Source organism: Lygodium microphyllum, chromosome 16, assembly GCF_053477565.2.
Source record: "Lygodium microphyllum isolate KBCC chromosome 16, Lygodium_microphyllum_v1.1.10, whole genome shotgun sequence".
NCBI lineage: Eukaryota > Viridiplantae > Streptophyta > Polypodiopsida > Schizaeales > Lygodiaceae > Lygodium > Lygodium microphyllum.
Window position 1 is genome coordinate 27,556,647 of NC_141150.1, and position 23,670 is coordinate 27,580,316.

Below are 23,670 nucleotides of genomic sequence, written 5' to 3' on the forward strand. Positions count from 1 at the left end.
GCTACATAATTTTAATCTTCCTTGTGCTATTATTTTGTATTTTAGACAGTTGCCACTTTTCCTATCATCTACTAATCATTGCATACATTAGCCATCATCTAGGCACCATCAAATGGACTGCCAATGAACCTTTAATCATTGGTAAACTGCTACATCACACTACCAAATCTCATGCCTCAGATAGCCTATGATTTCTATCACCACCCTCTCGAAATATGACGTCTTCATGTCTCTATCGCTACATCTCATCAATGGAATTATGTTTATTTCAGTGTGGTTTTTCCTTTACACACTTTCCCAAATACCCTACTTTATTTCAGAGCATGTCAGTCTCATAAAGTTTCCCTAGAAATACATAAGCAAGCTACATATGCATGCCTAAAGCATTGCATAAGAGAGTTAGGCTTTCATTCACGAACTATTTTGCCTAATGTTTTCTACCACCTCATTCTCTGAGAGCTAAGGTCAATGTTTGTCCTAGTCCAACATTGTAATAAGCAAGTGATAAGTTCTCCTTGAAGAAAAAAACCCCCTTGTACTAGTGAGCATATATTTGTTTGTTGGAAGAGCCATTTCACTAGAAATTCCTCCTTTAAGCTCAATATTGTCTTGGAAAGAGAGTGAATTGTAACTTCCAACACTTGCCTTTCAAATTTTCTTCTCCTTCCACCAAAGGCACAACAACCACAATTCGCATAGCTCCCAGATATTGTGCAAGAAAATGATCCTCTAGAATAAGCATCTCATCTAGCTTTTGCCTTTTTGGTTCTGGTTCTTCAAGGGGAGGAGGAGGAGCTACATGTGGTGGAGCTGGCGCGGTGGCATAACTTAAGGGAGGGGAGTTGGCATCATTGGCATTGATGGAGGTGGCATACCCTATGAAAATGGTGGATGAGGTGGTTGTGGCATGCTATATTGTGGGACTAATGTTGTACTTCCCATCATTGCTAGTGTTATAGAGGGCAAAGAATATGGAGGAGGTGAAGGCATGTTCATCATGGTTGGAACAAGGGGACATGAAGAAGCTAAAGGTAGTGGTTGGAGTGGTGGGGCTAAGGAATCATCGATGGCCTTGTAACAGGGGAGGCATGGTATGAGGTGGCATCGAAATACTACTAAAGGCTTGGAGGTTGCCATGGTATATTTAAGGCAAGTCCTAGAGGTGGTGGTGGTAGAGGCCTTACTAGGGAAGGTGCAAGCTTGTGTGGAGCCATTGGGTCCGGAAGAAGATGCTCATCAAGGTTAGCAACATTTGTTTGATAATCACTTTTCATTGTCTGGGCCATGGCTTGATTTGCAGTGCAACTAATGCTTCCTGAATGACTGTCCCAAATAACATGTTTTGTCTCTTCTTTCTTCTTTTCAATCTTTGCCTTGATTGCATTGGAAACCTCCTCTTCAATGGTGCCAAAAATATCAAGCTTGGTTCGGGCAAGGCCTACTATGCTCCAAGATATCCTATCATTAGTTGCTAGAGTAGTTTCTCTCAACTTGGCCATCATCCTCTCCTTCCGATCCATGAATGAGATATGCATATGTTCAACCATCTCATTTATTGGAATTAACTCGTGCGTGATAGGTGAGACAATAAATTTCATAGGATCCCTTTGAGCTGGGAGTCTCCCCTCTCGCCGTTTCCAATTCTTGACAATCCTCATTGGAGGCTCAATATCCTCAGTGGCTTGTAACTTTTCCCCTAGTGGCTCATCTGCCTTCCCAGCCAAATCCTCAAATTATGCTACTTTCATGCTTTCTTTCACAAGTTGTCCCTTGTCTTCTTTCAAGGCCTTGATAGCCACTTGGCTCTCAGCCTTCAACTCATGGCGGAAGATCAAGAGAGCTACAATCAGCAGGCTAGTCTCCAATTCATCTCGAGGGCATAAGATTGTGTGACTTATAAATAGTCATTTGGCAAGCCATCTTGAAAGCACAAGTCTTCTAATCTCTCAAAAAATCCCTTGCAATACACATGTATAGCACCCTGACTATCTTAAACAATCACACTCATCATTGCTCTACTTTCTTATAAACATCTAGATGATTGAATTTGCATCCCAACAAAACCTCGTGACAAGAAGAATATCCATGCTTCCTATCTTCGAAATCTGTGACCTTACATTGGATTTATCACTTCAACAAGTGTTGGAATGCAATGTGTCCTATTAAGAATATGCTATTTTATAAAACTTCGTGTCCAATCATTCATGATTTGAGAAATTGTGAGAATTAAGATCTATATGATGTAGTCAATCAATCGAGGCTTAACACAAAAATTATGAATACATTGAAGAGAATGTTCCTAGCCCAACTACATGTGCTCATACATCATGTAAAACGCAAACAAAAAGACACACACAACAGAAAATAAATTCCTAATGATGTTGACAAATGTGTTCAAATTCTTGGCAAAAAACTTCACCTTGAGGTTTGGAGTGCTGGACGTACAACATCACAACAACGTAGAGTGACCAATGAGAATAGGGCATCAGCCAGGTCCTGACTCAATACCCATGAGCCTACCAAGCTCTCACAAGGGGACAATTAATCCTTTTATTTTTAAACTCACTTCTATTCTCACTCCAACCTTCAATATTTATTTATTTTTGGCTAGCTGCTACCCCTAGGAAGATAAGACATCGACAAGGAGAGCATCAACAAGCCAATCAAATACACTGTCACATCTCCTGATTCAAGCCCTAGGCTATGGTGCCCCCCTTCTTCTACAATGCTCGTGCTTGGATGGAGCTCATCTCACATCACACTCATCACCCCTCTCTAGTGACCCTCCCTTGAAGGAATATGGTCAACCTGCGCCTTTGACTCACCCCAGGAACCTACTAAGCCTCTGCAAGCTGATAGTCAAGTCCTTGTAGAATTTTCTTTCATTTTATTTTCGAATATTGAGGATTTAGAACCCCTTTTTACACACCTCTGTAATTTTTATCTTTAAATATATTTAGAACTTAATCTTCTTTGCTATTCTTGCAGCCTCCTCTAATGACCTCACACTAGCAGGGACTCCTAAGGCAGCTACCTAGCGAGTAGAAAGGACAGGGTCACAAGGACTACCCTCTATCATAGGTAACCTAACCTAATCCTAGGACTTCATGCCTTGATTTCCGGTCTCCACCACAACCAAAAAGAAAATAACGCCCACATGCACGTATAACACTATTAGCTTAAGGGAATAACTTTGAAAGGCGAGGATACCACCTAGAATGGCCATAAGAAGCTTCTACACAGCAAAGAATTGCACCATGCACTTCATCCAATCTTTGTGATGCAATCACTAAATTAGAAAAATATTAACAGTATTTGCACCAAATAAATATATGGCTGTCTTGGACTAAAGAGATATAACATTTCACAACCAACAGAGCGGCCCTCTTGGCCTTATGAAATAAAACATTAGAACTCAATAGAGATGGCCCTCTTGGCCTAACATAAATCATTTTGTTCTAACCACATATAGTCTACTTGGCATGTTAATTATATCTTGACAAACCAAGATAAATCAAAGTCACAAGTCCAAGCCTTCCTACTAATATAACCTCAGTATGGGCTATTCCTCTTTGTGTGCTATTAGCTGAAGGAATGTCCTCCTTAGGATTGAATGTATTATTATCCAAACAGAGTGGTTGTTACAGCTTTCCAAAGGCCTCTCCTATAGAGAGATCAATTTTTTTTGGCTCATGTGACCCTTTCCTATTTGGACTTCTTAATATATCATTGTTACAACAACCCAAACTAGGTAGGGATTGAATCCTAGGCCCATCACAATGATGCATCCCAGAGTAGTGCACATTGCTAGATGTATTATTATGGCCTTTGATCTCATCCACTTGGGAATTAACCATGGTATGTCCACTTGGAACTCTTTGCTTTTCATCCAACAAAACGGCCACACTTTTTGAGATTTTGGGCCTCCAAACCCATCTTCTTTTAATCTTTTCATGGCTCAACTGGAGCCCACCCCTCCTATTTATGTGACCTTTCATAGTGACCGATCTCTCTCAGCTTGCTTGCTACCTATCACTTCCCTTGAAATAGATCATTCTACTATATTCAACTCTAGGTGGATCTTTACCATTGTAAATCCTAGGTTCCCTTTTCCTAGTTCTCAATGGTTGAGATAGCCTCCATATGGCACCATATATCAACTATATTTTGGGGCGTCATCTCATTGTCATGATTTTGTTTCAAACTTAGACCAGTTATGGGTTGCTTAACCACTCTGCTTTCCCTATTTGGTCTATGCCATTTTCCATCTAGCTCATGGCTTTGGAATATAGGATTGGCTATAGTAGGATGCTTGGGTTCTTGGGCCTTAAGGTCTTTATACTTAATTCCAGGGTTCTCCCTAGTATACCTCTCATTTGCACCTCTAGCATGAATAACATTCAATAGATGTTGCCAATCCTTATGGATTTCAAGAGTGCAAGGAAAACTCCAATAGCTCTCAAAGTATCTCTGAATGTATCTCTCATAATCTTCTACTTGAACCTTTGCCTCCTTGAGTGACTTAGGGTTTCTCATCCTAACTTGGAACAGTGTCTTTATTTCCAAGCCACTCACAAAGAGTTCGCCAAACACATCTTCTGGTAGTTGACTAACTTTCCTTGGCCAAAGCTTAAGAATGTCATCAAAGGCTCTCATGTACTCTCTGAAAAAGGTATTCAACTCTTGTCGAGTTTGCATAAGCTGTCGCGAGACGTGAGTCATGGAAACCTTATTTTCATATTCATCAAAAAATTTATCACATAACTCCTCGAAGGATTTGATTGACCCCCTCTTGGGAGGCTCCAATACCATTTTCTAGCCTCTCCCTTTAGGGTACTCAAGAACACAAGCATATGATGTAGATCATCAACCCACTTGCAAGGCATGTTAGGCCATATTCTTTCACGTTTACCATCAAATTCTCATCTAGCAACCCATGAAACACTGGAAGATCCCTATAAGGAGGAGGCCATTTATTTCTCAGAGTGGTCTAGGGAGTCCTATGACTTTTTAGCATATCATTCCTATCCTTTCTTAGAGGATATTCCATACCTTGCCCATTCAGAGGCCATTCCACAATCGATTTATGCAAGAGCTTTTTCCCTTCATCTAAAACAAATATATCAACATTATTTAAAGTGTGCGGGTTGGGACTTTTGAGCAACAGCTTCCCTTTAACAACTAAGGCTTCCAACATCCTTCTGAGGTCTAATATTTTTGCATGGTGACCCACCACATATGATGTTTGAGCCACAAGTAAATTCCATTGTATATCGTTATTGTCCCATGGTGTTACGGCTTTGGCATGATCGTTAGTCGATGCCATGACTACCATGGGTTCCAACCTACTTGTTCCATATCCTCTAGGTTTATAAAAAGTCATGCATAATGTTTCTTGAATAAAGATTGCATCAAGGCAAACCTCCACCCATGCCATCACGCTAGAGGACAGACTAGCTTCAAAATGTATACTTTTCATGTTACATAAATCATTTCTCATAGAGGATTCAATCTCTATATAATTAAGTAGGTCTATTAGGAGATTTTGAATAGGGCAAGTTAAGTGTTTGAAACCCCATTTTATAGATACTTTAGTGCATTCCTAATGGACATGGTTATAAATTTATAGTCCCTTTTTTACCAAAGTCCAAAAACTGCAACTTATTAGCAGCTACCGACAAAATGCACCACCTTTCGTGGGGCCTAAAACAGGTGCGACAGTGGCTATAAGCACTAGCCAGGACTCCCTATACTCAGAGAACACCCCCCCCCCCCCCCCCTCAACCTTGTAGCGAGGAGTGTCTATGGGACACACTCCCCTAACTACTATCATGAATCTCATATTTGGTTTAAATTGTAGTCCAACAATTAAGCCCCACGCTCCTCAAATGGAGTCCCTACACATTGATTTATATAAAATGCCTCATAATCACAAATAGAAGAAGGCACCCCTCTGGCTCAATGTCATGGCCCCACTCCGACTCTCCTACACCTCAGGGAGGATTGGCCTCTCAATGCAGCACTAACACAAATAACACATGCGTCACAAACTCCACACTTATTTTAAAACATTCCAAGAGATAAGATACTTCCTCACTTAACAGTTTCCCAAGGAACCCAAATGCCTAAACCTACAACTTATGTATCTCACAACTCAATGTGGTTCATATGTATAAGAAACCAATTGCAATGCATCTAGGAGTTACCATGTGATATGTGCAATGCAACTATGAATGCTATAGTCATCAAACATTTTATGTTTTATAAATCAGAATGGTGTAGTGCAAGAAACATTTATTTATGGTTTTAGCCTGTAAGTCGTGCTTCATTGCTAAGAGTCAGTCTTGAGCATTGTCATGTTGCTTGAACCCTTTTAACTTAATTTATAAACATCCTATATGGTGTGCACAAACAAATAGACCATAACTTCATATGTTCTTAGAAACTAATTAGCATCAAAACCCCTCTTTTTCCCTACTGTTTAGGTTATACATCGTTGATAGTTGTAAAGAGTAGTTTTTTCATTTGTTTTTCTTGTAAAAAGTGATAAAAATAGAATTTAACATGAAGACAAGGCTGAACTAAGGCTTATCCCTTATGCTCCAGCCATTCCATACATTCAAGAACATAAAGTATATTTTTTCTTAAATTTCTAGCACAAAAAACTAAATTTTTGTATTCTTTCCACTATTCTTCGTCATTTATTTAGATAAAAATTCTCATGTTTCTAATTTTTGGGTTGGGATAGATCACAATCATTGATAATTGATTTTATATTCATTTCTACTCCAATTGAACCCTAAAATCATAACAAAACCCTCCAAAATTTAGCATTTTCATGAAAATCGCATAATTATGGGTTTTGTGTGTTTTGATATAAATTGTCAAGTGACTAATTTTTTAGATTTTCTTTAATATTTGTGGTAAATTTTAGCATTATCAATTAAAGGCATCCATTTACAAACAATCTCATCAAACATCTATCATAAAACAAATAAAAAGATTGCTTATGCATAGAAACCTGATTTTGGAGGTGCCTTGTCATGACGTTGTGCGTCCACTATTGTGAAGCCACTTTGAAGTGTCCTAATTCTATCACTTTTCTTTTGTTCTTGAAATATGTTGATGGTACAAAAGATTTAGAGTCATGCCATCTTTTAGATGCTGAACTAACCAACAAAGGAGTGGATAGAGAGCTTTATGTGGAAAGCTCATTAATAAACATGTACTGCAAATAAGGTTTGCTTAAAGTAGCACATTGTGTGCTTGAGAGGCTGCCAATTTGAAATACAATCTCACTAAATACATTGATGGGAGGATATACTGAATACGGTCTTGATGATGAGGTGCTCATGGTTTTCAAAGAAATGTAGCTGAAAGATGTCATTGTGGATACACTTATGTATGTTTTCATCTTGAAAGCTTGCCATACAATGGGAGCTTCTAAATTAGGTGAATTCACACACTCTAAAATAGTGAAAAGGGCAATGGAAAAAGACCCTTACTTACACAAATGATTAGTTATTATGTATAGAACATGTGGCTTACTAACAGCGGCAACCAAGGCATTTGGCACTTTGCCACTTCAAGATACATCTATATGGAATTCACTAATTGTGCATTAAATAGGGCAAGGACTTGAGGAGGTAGTGCTGAATTGTTATTAGCAGTTGCAATTGGAGGGGACTTCTCCTGATTATGTAACATTTTCTTGCATCTTGAATAATTGTGGCACCATAGAAACTCAAGACAAGGGCAAAGAAATACATGTTGAGATCATTAGAGGAGGTCTACTGACTAAAGATATTGTTGTTGGCACAACATTTGTAGATATGTACTCCAAATGTGTGCTACTTGCAGAAGATTTGATGAACTTCGAGTTCGAAATGTTATTTCATGGACTGCACTAATGGCAGGATACATCCAACATGGACATGGTGAGAAAGCACTAAAGTATTTTGTAAGCATGCAACGCATGAGGATCTCTCTCCAAATGAAATCACCTATGTTTTTGTGTTGCAAGCATGTGACAGTATAGGAGCAATCAAAAGAGGTAAAGAAATACATGTTGACATTGTTAGAAAAGAGTTGCTAGAATCAAAGGTCGCTATTGACACTGCATTACTAGACATGTATGCAAAGTGTGGGCTCAGTGGTTGCAAATACACAAGGTGTGTTTGACGAGCTGCCAAGGCAGGATGTCGTAACATGGAGTGTCCTAACGGTAGGGTATGCCCTACATGGAAAACTTGAGCATGTTTTTTAGGAGTTAGATAAAATACTTCAAAAAGGTTTTGAAGCCAAATATGATTACATTTACCACTGTGCTCAATGCATGTGGTCATAAAGGTGTGTTGGATAAAGGGCAGATGTACTTTGAGAGTATGACGTTAAACTATGGTGTATCTGCAACTTTAGAGCACTAAATTTGCATGGTTGATCTCTTTGCTTATGGAGGACATCTAAGTAAGGTGTTGGCAGCAATCAAGGACGTGCCTTTTTTTGTTGATCTAAGAGTATGACTATCTAACAGTTTTGGTTTTACTCTACGAGGTCTATGCTATTCATTCAAACAAACAAGAGGCTCACGCATCCATGTGCTCCATAAGAAAGATTTATGAACTATGTTCTTGATAAGCATATTCTAAAATAGGCTTATGGATTCTTCTACTCACATTTTCTAACAAAGAGTTTTATGGATTATGGTACTTACATCTTCCATAATCATGATTCTAAACAAGTATATGGGTTCTGCTTCTTATGTACTTGAGCATCATCCATGGATTCTGCTAATTATATGTAGAATAGAGAATTTACTCATCATGTTTTTTAGAACTCTACAAACTTTCTTTAATCCATTTGCCTAATGTGGTAGCCAAATTCTATTGAATCAATTCATCATTTTTAGAGATCGAAAACCCAATGAGGATCTCCACATCATGCATTCATTGGATCATGTAGGCATCAACTAGCCACTATTTTTTTTAATGCAACCTTTGGGACAAGGAACTTCAGAAACATGGAAGTCCAAACATTGTCATGGCACTTATGGGGAATAAAACATATTTGAATGCTTCAAGAGTTGATGCAATAAAAAAGGCTTCAAGTTGAAGTGCTATAACTGTGTGGCTGTAGTTGACTACTATGATATGTGCATTGAAGTCAAAGAGTTGGAGCGAGCATCATGGAGTGTGAGCACAACTATGAATTATGTTTAGAATTTGTTTTGTGCATTGAGTAGCCAGACGAAATCAAGTTTGGGTAAACAAAATTTTTGATTCAAATCATTTTTTGAGTTCTTTGAGTGTTTTCTTTCTTTTGTGCTTGTGATCTCAAACAATCAGAGGCTGGATGCCTTTCGACACTCGTATTGCGAGACATGAATCTTAGATCCATCTCACACATGGTGAATGTGATGTGAAGCTAGAACTTGGATTGCAAGTGATGGATGAAGCAGTGGAACATGCATTAGATGCTGTATATGACGAAAGGTGTGTACTTGATAGTTATAATCCTAAAGGTTATCTTGCATGCTACAAGTTAGAGATGAAAATTAGAGGTGTCCCAAATAAAGGCATGATCAAAGAATTGAAACAACTAGTGATTTTGGATTTTCATGAGCAAATACATGAATTGGACAAAGTATATGCAAACAATTGGAGAAATTTTGAAGATGTTGTTATACAAGTGGGTGACTGTTATTTGGAATTAGAGATACGAGAAACTTTTAGTGATGCAGGTATTTTAGAAGAACAAGAACATCAGGATGCATGCCTTATCAAAGATGATGATGTTCTGGAACCTCATGTTGAGGACAAAATTCTCTATGGACCATTGGAAAACTAGGTTTTGGAAAATTCTACACACATCAAAAATATAAACCGAATTGAAGCTGAACAAAATTTTTCAAAGGTGATGAATGTCACAACTATTTCCAGGAGTGTTTCCGATGAGGATGAAGATGAAGGTGTAGACTAGCTCAAAGTAAAATACTATCTACGTGGACTATTCTCAAGTTTTTGATTATGGTTCATATGATTGTGATTTTACTATTGAGGATGATGTGCAGTCTCTTGATGCATTCAATGAGAAGGTTTGCTATGATGATGCTATGGAAAGGGAAATTAACGCTATTTTAATAACGCATGCTGATTTTTGTGATGTTGCATTTCACAACTATCTTATGGAGGGTAACAAGGAGAATGAGTTCTTTGCAAGTCATAATACCCCTATGTATGATATATGTGATGAGGTTTCTTTTGGTCATCATAGAGGTGACTTATAGGATTCTTTGGTAGTAAAAGAAGACATGGAAATTTTAGATTTTCTAGATGAAGCTTTAGAGGGGTTTTTCATTCAAGATGATAAGAGTAACAATCAATGTAAAGACAACCAAGATTTAATGCAACCACGACAAGAGGATAATGAAGAGTTGATGTAGATGCTTGCAAAGGTTCCAAAGAAATTTTCACCCAACACAAATGTTGTACTAGTAGTTATTCAAATTCCAAGTAGGGTTATCATATCAAATGTGCTACTTATGTATGATAAGTCCTCTTACATTAGAGGGGATGATAATGATTTGCCAATGTTTATGCCATTTATGGAGATGGATATGGATATAAATGTCAATGTGGTCAAGACACAAACAAAACTAGTTCCATTGACGGAGGAAAGAGAATTTGGAGTCATGGGAACAACCAGCCAAAGAAGATCTAGATGTTGTGATGATCTACAAAAAGATACCTACTTTGGTTCATCCATATGATCTTAGAGGATGCTATGATAACCTATGTCAACTTACATACTTGTCATATTATCCAAATGATTACCCATTTGATCCTGGTGGGAACAATGGTGCAAGCGGTAAACAAGTTGGCCCATCCAGAGGATGCGCATGTTTGGAGGGGGTGGATGCCATAACGTTGTGCATCCACTACTGCGAAGCCACTTTGAAGTGTCCTAATTTTGTCACTTTTCTTTTGTGCTTGAAAGCTATTGGTGTTACAAAAGATTTAGAGACATGCCATATTTTGCATGTTGAAATAACCAGTAGAGGAGTTGATAGAGAGCTTTATGTGCTAAGCCCATTAATAGACATGTACCAAAAATGTGGTTTGCTTAAAGCAACAAAATGTGTGCTTGAGAGGCTATCAGTTTGAACAACACTCTCATTGCAGGATATGTTGAACATGGTCTTGATGATGAGGTGCTCATGGTTTTCAAAGAAATGTAGCTAGAAGATGTTGTTGTGGATGCACTTATGTATGTTTTCATCTTGAAAGCTTGCAGTACAATGGGAGCTTTTGAACTAGATGAATTCACACACTTTCAAATAGTAAAAATGGAAATTGAAAATTAGTTTAAGATTTGTGATTGGGTTACCAGCTAATTTATCCATCAGGTGCTCTAAGATCTTGTGGAGATCTTGTTTGTTGCTCAAGACGTGGAATGTGATAGAGGTGGATTACCCATGCGAGCTCCTAGCCATCATGCAGACTTGTACTAAGGGCATGTCCTTGGGCTCATCGACTACCTTAGTAGCTTTCTCCTATTCCTTGTTATTTGAGAATGGTAGATCAATTGTGGCTAGCACATGCATCCAATCTCGCTCATCCTTAGGGAAAGGGATATACTTGGTCAGTGGCCCATAAGATTTTCTAATGTGAGTGTCGCCCTTTAGCATGGCTAAGATAGTGTCTAGGTTGACTTGTGTAGTCTTCCAAGGATCCATCTCCACTCTTAGAGCTCCATTCCGATTGCCTAATAAGATTAGACCGTTCCCCTAATCTTCTATGACCCGTGCATTGCACATCTAGGGTTAGCCTAATAGGATATCGTAGTCCACTCCTTTCATGACTATGAAGTCGATAGAGAACCAAACTCCTGTGATCTTGAGTGTTCTCTGTCTTTATCGCTTTCTTTGTTATCTTTCATGTTTATTCTCTCTCTCTCATTCTCTCTTCCTTTTCCTTTCTTCTTCTCCTTCTCTCATTTCCTCTCGTTCTCCCTCAAGGTATCTCATTCTCAACAAAAACAAACAAAAGAAAAGAAGAAAGAACAAGAACAAAACCAAGAGGGGGCAATGTACTCACTGCAAAGGCCTGAGGATGGATTCTTTGTCTCCTCTTCGTGACAACCCCTCTTCTTCCTTCGCGCACTTCCTCCTCTTTTTCACAAATGGTGACGGTGGCGGTGGTGATGGTGAGAAGCTCTTATTCTCTCTCTTTCTCTCTTCCTCTCCCTCTCCTTCCGAAAGGCATGATCTCTTTATCCTTGATTGCTTTGCCTTTGACCATGTTGTTACATAAGAATATTGTTTTTCATTGGCAACCTAGTTGGCAAAAATCTTTTGATAGTTTGAAATATATTTTGACCCATGCATCTATTCTTTAGTTGCTTGATTTCTCCTAGTCTTTCTCCTTGGTTGTTATTGATTATAGTGGTTCAGGCAAGCATAGGTGCAATCTTAATGTATAATGATCATTCTATCACCTATGAAAGCCTTAGACTCAAATCTCTTGAATAACACTACATTACATATGATAAAAATTTATTGGTTGTAGTTTATACTTTGGATATTTGGAAAAGTTATTTGATTAGATTTTAAGTTCTTATAAAAGTTAATCAACAAGACATAAACCAATCCAGAGTTTTCAACCATCACATTAAATGGACTTCCTTCATTCAGAATTTTCATCCTATGATTCAATATCAACCAAGTCATGTTAATGTTATTACTATGCATGCATTAAGACAAAGACCACATGAAAGAAATGCATCACATCACCTGCTTGGGTATATTTAAATCATATCTCTACTATTAAAATTCAAACCTTTGATATAATGATTCCTATGTATGCTTTAGATCCCAATTTCTATTTTATTTAGCAAAGATTTCAAATTACTAGTATTATTTGCTTTGATAACTATTTTTATGTGAATGGATATTATGTTATCAAAGAATGTTGATTGAAATGTATCAACTTGCATATATAGGATATAGAGGTATTTGATCTACGATAGCTATATGCAAAGAGTATTTTTATTGGTCGGCCATGAGACATGACATGGAAAATTTTGTATCTAAATGAATTATATATCAATGGATTATGCATCACCATTGGAAACATATGGTTTGTTTATGCCTCTTTCAGTTCCTAATGGCCCATGTGAGCAAATTTCTATGGACTTTATCATTGGTCTTTCTACTACATCCTCTCATCATGATATAATTTGGATCATTGTGATAGATTTAGTAAATATGCCTATTTGATTCCTTGTAAAAATACTTTTTCCACTCCACAAGCTACTAAGTGATGCATTAATACTATATTTTCTCATCCAAGATGGATTTTACTTCAACTTTTCACCAAGAGAGTAACAAAAGTGAAGTAACAAATAGCACCATTCTTGATCTTTTTAGGTTCTTTACAATTGATAAACCTAGTAGTTGGGACCAACATATGCCTATTATTCAATTTTCATATAATAATACCACATATACTACAAGTGGTAAAGCTCCTTTTAAAGTAGTTTATAGGAAGAAATTACCTATCTTTATGATCACCATTACTAGTGATGTTCAAGGTCTTGACTCTCTGGCTATTGACCATAGAAATTTTTTAGATAAAATTACAGAAAAGATTAAACAATCCCAATTGAGGGACACAACTCAAGCTAATAAAAGAGGCAAGGCTGCTCAATTTCAAGAAAATGATCTAATTTAGTTGAGATTTGATAAGAGGAGGCTTCAGTCCATTGAAAATCATCCAAATTTTAAATTAGCACCCATACATTATGGCCCATTACGAATTGTTCACAAGATTAAAGAGAATGCACTTAGATTGGGCATTCCTCCTTAGTAGCAAATACATACTTCTTTTCATATCAATTTATTGAACCCATTCAAGGGAATACCTTTAATTACTCCAGTAGTTTATGACCATCTTTGTTAGATCTCGATACTAAAATTTCAGTTCTTGAAATAATCCCTACCTATGACATACAACTACAATAATAGGAAACCAATACCAAACCAGGTATTTAGTCAAGTATAGAAATCTTGTTGTGAAAAAATCACAACGAATTTAGGTATCAATGGTAACTTTGAAATATGACAATTTAATGGATGCCTACCACTCATAATCATAGTAGATATCCCATGGCACATATTTGTCATAATAGGTAATGTTTCACATAAAATCTATGGAACTTTATAGTGCATATTCATCGCCATAGGCAATACTAATATATAATGTAGATTCGCCTCACTAGAGGCAACACTGGTTTATGATTGGCAACCCTTGCATATTTTTCTTTGACCTATCAAATAGGACAATTTCTTTTTGAAATCCCTGATAAGTATTATGAAATTATATTTATTTTGTGTATTTGTATCTATTTATTGTACGATCCATGACTTATCATGTGAATGCATGCATATGGTATTGGTTGCATTATGCCTAGTAGATAGGTGAAACAATAAATACATTTTGCATTGTGATGAGCACATAATTAGACTGAGTTAAGTGGAATTATTATTTTGGAGTGCGCATTTTAATGTATGAAATCTATATGTTTTACAATATGAAAAAATATAATTGAAAGTATTATATTTTGTATATGCATGTTAGTGCAAATACTTTACCTCAAAAGGTGCACTTATAAGAAATCATTTATATAATGTTGTCGGAGTGTTTGTGGTTGAAAGTCTACCACATGGGTAAGAGACAGTAGGGTGAAGGGAGATTCAGGGAGAGCAATTGATGAAAGAGAAGGGACTCGAAGAAATAGAAGATATAGAAGAATATTCATAGAGGTGAAGCCTGTCAATTTATTTTTGCATTCTGAGAAGATAAATCTGCATCAAACAATAGCTTCTGCTCTGTTGCTCAGACTGCCAATCGGATGCTTCTCTTGGCTCCAAAAGGGGATAAAATAGCAGGACACCTAATTAAAATTCTCCCAAACCACTCCTTTTTCTCCTAGTTTGAAGTGTTATTTGTTGCTTGTAATATGCGATCGCATGGCATCGCGCGATTTCACCAATCATTCTTTTTGCATAAAATCTCCCAAAAATGGTTGAAAGCCATTTGCTTTTTTTACATGTCATTCTATTCTAGAAGTTGTCTACAGCTTTTGAATATTTACAAGAAATAATATCCAAAATATCAAAAATAGGCTAAACTTATCCAAAAATCTAGTATTTGTGAACCATCCACACTATGGACACTAACACTAATGACTAATATGGCATTGACTCTCTAGATTAATAAGAAAGCCAAATGATGATGCACTCTAGAGGTTTTCACATTGTGTCCACATAGCGGCACAATATCTACCCCCTCTTAACCTACACATCCTCCGACATGTGCCAAAGTCTTATGGATCTATAGTGTCAAAAGAAGTATCCATTTCCATGTCAATGTCTTCATGTTCTACCTCTTCTTCTTCCATATCCTCATGTTCATGCTCAGTATCCAACTCCTTCAACTCATATATTGAAGACTCCCTATGTTTAAAGAGCTTGATATGTTTTCCAGCCACTCAAATCCTTAGAGTTGTCCCATCCATCTCATTTAATGCATAGGTAGCATTGTCAAAAACAAACCCTACCACATATGGACCAAACCACCACTTTGCCATCTTTCGACTGGCACTATGCTCATTTTCCAAGCTGCTGTCATAAACTAACACCCAATCCCCTTCTTGTATAGCTCATGGTCGAAGTCTATGTGGCTTGTCAAACCTCTTCTTGTTCTTGATCCTTGTAGTCTTCAGCTTTGTTATGGCTATTTCAATGTCTTCAGGCCTTCTTTCTAACTATCTAATGCGTAGAACCAAGAACTCTTCTCTATTCAAACCCTCTTAGAACACTCCGAGTAGCAATAGTCTCTTCAATAGGCATGATTGGATGTTGTCTATACATTAATTTAGTACGTATATATCCTGTAACTGCACTATGAGTGGTCCTATCATCTCATAAAGCAAAGGGTAACATTCTTGTCCACTCTTTCATCCTGCCCTTGCATGACTTTGCTAATGCCTTAATGATAGGCTGATGACTTCTTTCATTTTTTGCCATTTGCTTCAGGATTGTAGGCTTAAGTTAAAGCTAGCTTGATACCCAATCGTGAAAAGAAGACACGATGTCGCACAAAAATTTGCAATGGAGAGTTTGTGGATGTCGCTCATCACAAGGACGCTTTGAGATGGGAGGAAAGATGAAGAAGAGTGCTCAACTCAAGATAAATTCATGGATGTGCATATTGAAGTTCATAAAAAAAGAAGATGTTTTTTATTGTAGTAGAAAATGATTGGGAACAAAGTGAAGGCAAAGAAATCACCTTCTCTTCTTGCAAGTTTCTTTTGTAATCAAAGGTTCTTACTTTCAAGAGAAGATATTTTGACATTGATAATTGAGGATGTTAATTCTTAAGGGTATCCATACATTCAAAATTTTACAGAGAAGCCAGGTTGTAAGATGCAAAAGGATGATGAGGATTTTCCAATCAGCTAGAAATCACCTTCTTCACTTCGAAATGGTCAACTTGCATCGGCTAAACCATAAGACCAGCAAAGCTTTAAAAGAGATCTTGTTCCTCAAAATTTTTCCATATCTCGAATCCAGAAATTCATCTCAAATAAACACAGAAAAACATGGCCGGCAAGAAATTGATTGTCGCCAATTCGTCTCAAGCAAATGCAAAACGACGTTACGTCTTATCAACACACCTCAAATGAGTGCTAACAAAGAAGAGCTCGACGGATAACTTGATAGCCTACTGCCTATGCGCTTTTCTTCGATCCTTCCGTTCTTCACAAGTATAAGTAATAATCAGGCTTTCTGCGTTATCGTTGAAGTCTTCTGTAGGTTTCGTCACCGTCACTTTTTTGTTGCAAGAGCTTGCTAATCTCCTATTTGTCCTCGTTTTCTTCTTCTCGGCCTGCTGACCCGCATGCATCGCCACCCCCACGTTCGTCCATTCCTTCTACACTGCAACGTTGTCCTTCAATTCCTTCTTCGCCTCGTCAGCTTCTGTTTCGGCTACCGACATCGCACCCTTCTTGTTCCCATTGTCCCTCCTTCTATTAGCCGTCGACGTCTCCTCACCACCTTCGTCGTCGTTCCTGTCTTCAGTGATGATCCACCCCTTCATCTCCTCCCCTATTTCATGGCTTTTATAGCGAACTACCATCATGAAAAAGCTTCATCGATTAAAGCGTCGTCTCAACCTCTCATCTTGATTCTGAGTTTATGGCTCACAAAGGCTTGATGCTTTTGTCTCTAGAAAAGCTGAGGAAAAAGCTTTCTTTTTTCATCGTTTCATGACATTAGTGATTCCGTCATAGGCTATTCCTAGTTCTTTGGCTAGTATTGCGTAACTTGCAGCATCTCTACTTTACATCCTTTGGCTTCCTCATCCCAAGCTCATATTGCTAGTAAAACTTTTTCTTTAAGAGTTTGCCTTTTTCACACATGAGATCACACCACAGCAAGTTCCCTTTCTCTCATCAAAGAATACAAATATCGGATGTTGTAATGCCCCACTTAGATGTCATGAATGAGTATCTTTTGACTTTTGTAGATTGCAAAATCTTGACATAGTATTTATGATGGCAACATCCAAATTATAAGTTACATAAGAAAATTCCAAGTGAAGGATCAATATTTCAATATTTCCCTCAAGTCCTTGAGTCTTCAAAATAGAAACCTTCATGTAGACCAATTTTCCATGAATTGTCCTATCAAGAACCTGGTTTAAAAAAAAACTTTGTGCCTGATCACTCATGCAGTTTGAAAATTTGAGTCTATGCTATGCAATCAATCGAGCGATGTTTTACACAAAAAAAAATGAATACAATGAAGAAATTGTGCCTAGCCTAACTACATGTGCTCGTATGTCATGCAATTGCAAACAAAGAGGCACACATAATGGAAAATAAATTCCTAATGACGCTTCCTAATGTGATCAAATTATTGGCGAAAAACTCTGCCCTCATATTTGCAGTGATGGACGAGTAGCGTCACGACATCCGCCCCCTCCAAACCCGCACATCCTCCGGATGGGCCAAAACTACCCATCCTCTTCACCGCCAAGCTTGATGGTCAATGGGATCTCTTCATCTTTTGCAAAAGTATCTGCAATGTCCACATCTTAACCTTCATTATCTCTTGGCTCAAATTCATCATAAATTGTATCATCCAACTCCTCGATTGTATATGTTGCATCATCTCTTCTTTTGAATAGTTTGATTCTCTTCCCTGCAATCGAAATCCGCAAGGCCGTACCATCAAGTTCTGCTAAGGAATATGTAGCATTGTCATGGACATGCTGCACTAAATAAGGCCCAAACCAACATCAAGAAACCTTGTGGATAGCACTATACAGGTTGTGTAGACTGTTGTCATAGACCAACACCCAATCTCCATCTTTAATCTCTTTAGGCTTGAATCTTTGTCTGCTATCAAAGTGGTCTTTGTTGCAAATTCTGACCTATTTAAGATTTTGAATTTCTCTCTCAATATCTTCAAGTCTTCTCTCCAATTGACGAGTACAAAGAGCCAAAAGATCTTCTCTTGCCATCTCTTCTTGCTGCCATGGTAAAGCACTCTAAGTAAGTGTGCAAGTCTCCAAGGCAACAACCTAGGCCACTCCTAAACACACCAACTACCACTGATGGGACTGAAAATGGGCCGGCACTACCTTGGCACTAGTCGGACCTCATGCAAAAAATAGAAAACCCACCACATGGCCTCGCGGGCCAGGAGCATCTAAGATTCACTCTACACGAAATGCTAATATCGATTCTGCGTTTGTATTAGATCATAGTCCAACATTTTCCATTCCTTCTCCTCAGAGGGAGACCCCATAACATATAAGCATTATACCTCATAGCACACACATTGGGAAGCACCTCTTGGCTGATTGCCACGGCTCCACTCTACGACTCTCCTACACCTCGGGGATTGGCCCCAGGATGCATTGCTTCAACATAAAGTACACACGATACAAAGTCCACTCTTTTATTTTGAATGTATTCTAGGAGATACCATATTTCCTTACCAAATAACTCCCTAATAAAATGAATGACTAGCCTAGAGATTAGGTTACTTTCCACTCCACATATAAGTCATGTCCTAGGAAAACAATTGCTATGCAATCCAGGATCAATACCATGGCATGCATCATGCATAGTGCATATGATCCTAGTGCAGAAACAATATTTAGGTGATGTGGAAAAACAACCCTTTCATGATCTTCACTAAACGTATGCTTCGATATATAGAGACTAGAACCGATTTCTCGTGCTACTAGCATATTTATCTTAATTTTTGTATCGTCCTATATGACGTGCACAAAAAAAATATCATACTTTTCTTCATTTTTAGAACTTAAACCCTTCCACAATCCTTCTTTTCCCCCTACCGCCTATGTGTTGCCTCATTGCATAGGTGTAGTGTATCATTTCTTTTCATTTTAAACATATAAAGCAATGAAAATGCACTATAACATAAAGAAAAGGGCGAGCTAAGGCTTAATCCCATACCTCGATCCTTGCCACACATGCATGGATACTAACCATAATTTTCTACATTTTTCTAAGCTCGAAAACCCATTTTCTTTCCAAAATTTTCTATTTTTTTGTTATTTTATACTATTTATTTATGCATAAAAATAGGTTATTTTCTGATTTGTGATTATGGATTGATCATGACAACTGAAAGATGTTTTGTATCAGAAGTTTATCCCATTTGCATCTCTTTTCCCCAACCAAAACCAATAAAGCCTTCATTTTTACACTAAAAATACACTTTTCGGGTTTTAGAAATTAATTTTCAGCATTATGGCATCATGTTTTCAGGTTTTCTTGACATAGAATCATCCAGCATACAACAAAAAACATTCCCACAAATTTTCATTCAACTTGAAGATCATTTGGACTATTAACAATTCAAAAATAGTCATTTTTCTTCATAAATTTAAGAGAATTACCGATTTTTTTCCTTTTGTTGCGGGTTTTTAAAAACCCAATTCGAGATAGCAAAACAGGCCACTGTTGATGCTCAGTCCTTCTCTGATCATCCATCGTCAGCCCCACTCAATTTGGAAGCAATCCGGTACCACGCTCGACAAGCATTCATCAACCGGTCTTTATTCTTCTTCATGTGGATGAATTGCCCCTTGGAGGAGAGAGATGGAGGAGAGGGAAATACTAGAATAGGATATCTTCATCTAGGCAGCCATTGGATGAGCAGAGAATGGTGGTGATGGAGAGCGTAGAAAGAATGTAGATCAGGGATGTAATCTCTTTGGGGCGTCAGTTCTTCCTTCATGCCATCATGAAACCCCCCCCCCCCCCTAATTCGTCAAATTTGTGGGTGCCTAAGGCCCCCCAAAGGGAGGCACTCCTTCAACTCTTAAGTGGCTGGCTAGTTTCCGGCACTACTCCCACGTTTGGTGTCAGAATCGACTTCTGAAAAATTTTGGGAGTTCGTCGCGAGGTCCCACACTTCATAGCTTTTTCCAGGGTCCATTTTGGCATCCCAAAAAAGTAAGAAAAGTTCCCAACCATTGTTGAGTGTGCCTTTAAAGCACTTTTGGCACCCGTCTCTGACTTTCCGCTTAAAATTGTACTGACTGCAGCTATCACCTTTGATGAAGTCTATTTTTCCCTTGAAATTCGGCTTTTTTGACTATTTTTAAGCACTTCTCGGAATAAAAAATCACGTCTCATTGGTGAGCACAGGATAGGGCAACTCAGCTCGTCAACTTCTACGAACAGATCTGCACATAAGCACAACCACAAAGAGCATCAAGCTAACACAAAAAATACACAACAAACACATCCGAGCTCTCACCGTATCCCTTGTGAAAACCAAGGCATGAAATCCATGAGGAGTAGGCTAGTATAGTCTGATAAAGAGTCTAAAGCTAGTCACTAACCAAGTGTTCCAACACAGCCAAGCTAAAAAGAACTATCAAAGAGGTCATCCTAAGTGGTAGTCTAAACTACCATCCTAACTGAGGACAACTTAACCAGGAGCTCCTACTAGGCCAGGACTCCTATAGCCTGATCAAGAAATATTATTATTATTAGCACATTCTCCTTTGAGGATTTTATTTTCCATATCGGGCATGTAAAAAGGAGAGAGCTGAGCGTAGTGACCTAAGGAGAACAGGGCATCGACCTTAGGTCCTGTCTTGGTACCCAAGAACCTACCAAGCTCTCGCAAGGCGATACTTAATCCTTTTCTAACACTCACTTTTATTTTTGCTCCAACCATCTTTTTTTTTTCCAGTAAGTTGCCACCCCCAGGAATACAAGGCGACCCCGGGTCTTTTTTCGTCCCTAGAAACCTACCACACCTTCGCAAGGCAATGAACAACTGCTCAGGGATTTTTTTTTCTTTCGGTTTCTATTTTTATAGGGATTAGAACCCCTTTTTATACACCTTCATATAATCATAGATTTTCTTTTAGATATTTAGGGTTTTTCCCTTTGTATCATCAATTTTTCTGGCAGGCTTTGCTAACTGCCTTACACTATAATAGGAACTCCTAGAATGGCTGCCTAGCAATGGTGCGCAAATCGGTCGCAGTATGCTCATGTAGTGAATCCCGGAAGGTCCCCAAGAACAATGAACTCTACCTTTTTGCACAAAAAACAATGTAAAAGCATGAACGACAAGAAGCAAGAGACCAATTGGGTTCAATCTCCCCCCATGCCTTGTGTGAGCGCTTCACAAAGCATGTATTTTATGTATATTTCCATCTTCATGCTCAATAATAGCCCAATTTACAAAAATATGACAAGCTTTTAGCTTTTGAGTTTGCTTTCTACAAAAATAGGAAATAAAGCTAATGGACGGTGCCCATGGAGTCCGGCACGCCCAATCTCAATGTCCAAATAGAAATAACATATCCGTGCGCATAGGCGCATACAAAAATAATAATAAATAATCGATGCCTCAATAGACATAACAAAATATAGGCGTGGCGCCTATCAAAATATAATCCATAGATCGAATACTTGCTAGACTCGAATGCTTTCCTCCGCCACTGTTGCTATCTCTACACATCAACTGAAGCATTCACAATCGTTAGTAAAATAATACAATTAAACCGACAAAAGTGAATACCTAGCAGTCTTTAGCTACATAAATAAATCAACTGGTTAGAAATAAATCCTAACCTTAATTTATTACGAGTACGCACTCTAAACTCATAAATGTTTATTAATTTAATATGCATTTTGCGGAATCACCCGCTATGGAATCACCCATGTACACACTAAATTAATGAAACGCCCGAAAAGGACAGGCGTCTCCATCAACTTCTCGCACAAATAATCCACTTTATGTATGAGCCCCGATCATCTAAGTTTACGGAATCCACCGTAAAACCTCACGGAATCCACCGTGGAATATGCCTCCTGGCATCATACCCCCGGGGTGGGATAGCAATTGACCTCAATTGCTATTAGCTTAATGTGGAGCTAACAGAGTGGGGAAAGCATTTAAGTCTCTAGCATGCATCCATTGTGCTTCCTCTACAGGATGGTTCTTAAATTTTACTAGATATCTAGAATACCTTCGGCCAGTTCTAGTGGTCATATAGTCAGTGTCTATGATAGCTTCTGGTTCAAGTATTTCAGTCTCTTCCTCTAATAAAGGTGGGTTTTCATAAACAGGGTGAACAGGTAATTGGCCTCTAAATGGTCTCAATAAACTAATGTGAAATGTATTGTGAATTTTCCAATGAGATGGTAATTCTAACTTGAATGCATTATCATTAATTTTATGAATGATTCTAAATGGTCCATAGAATCTAGGAGCTAATTTGACAACTGGATGTCTATCTACCCTTTGCAGTCTACGTTTTTCTATTCTCAGCCAAACATAATCATCAACTTTGAAATTCATGGCTTGTCTTTTCTTGTTGGCTTGTTTGGTATATGATTGTTGGGCTTTAGTAATCATATCCTTAACCTCATCAAAAATACTATTATGCATAGAAGCAATATCATCAGCACTCTGAATTCTATTGGACAAAGATGCAATAGGTGTAGATAATCTATATCCATAAATGACTTCAAAAGGTGCTTTCTTTGTAGATGTGTGCGGTGTATTGTTATATGCAAACTGTAATAAATGCAAATGAGTGTCCCATGTCTGAGGTTTAGAGATAGTATATGCACGTAAAAGATCTAGAATGGTGCTATTTGTGGCTTCTGTTTGTCCATTAGTTTCTGGATGAAATGCAGATGAGAAATCAATCTTTGTGCCTAGATTAGCAAACAGAGTAATCCAAAAATTGTTACAAAATCTGGAATCACGATCTGAAATGATAACTTTTGGCAATCCATGGTTAGTAAAAACAGTTTTCAAAAATAACTGTGCTGCTTGTGATGCTGTTAAAGTTTTCTTACATGGAATGAAATATGCTTGCTTACTAAATCTATCTACAACTGTCCAAATCATATCATGGTTAAATTTAGTATTTGGTAAACCAGTAATAAAATCCATAGAAATATGTTCCCAAGGTTTAGATGGAATAGACAAAGGCATTAGTAATCCATACTGTTTACCATGATGTCTCTTTATTCTTTGACAAATCAAACATTCAGAAATGAAATTAGATACATCTGCATCCATATGCGGCC

General features: G+C 37.9%; 1 pseudogene; it reads right to left on the reverse strand.

Annotated features, from left to right (window-relative positions):
• Window positions 1-427: 427 nt before the first annotated feature.
• Window positions 428-17,201, reverse strand: LOC148022654 (putative splicing factor 3A subunit 1; annotated as a pseudogene).
• Window positions 17,202-23,670: the final 6,469 nt, after the last annotated feature.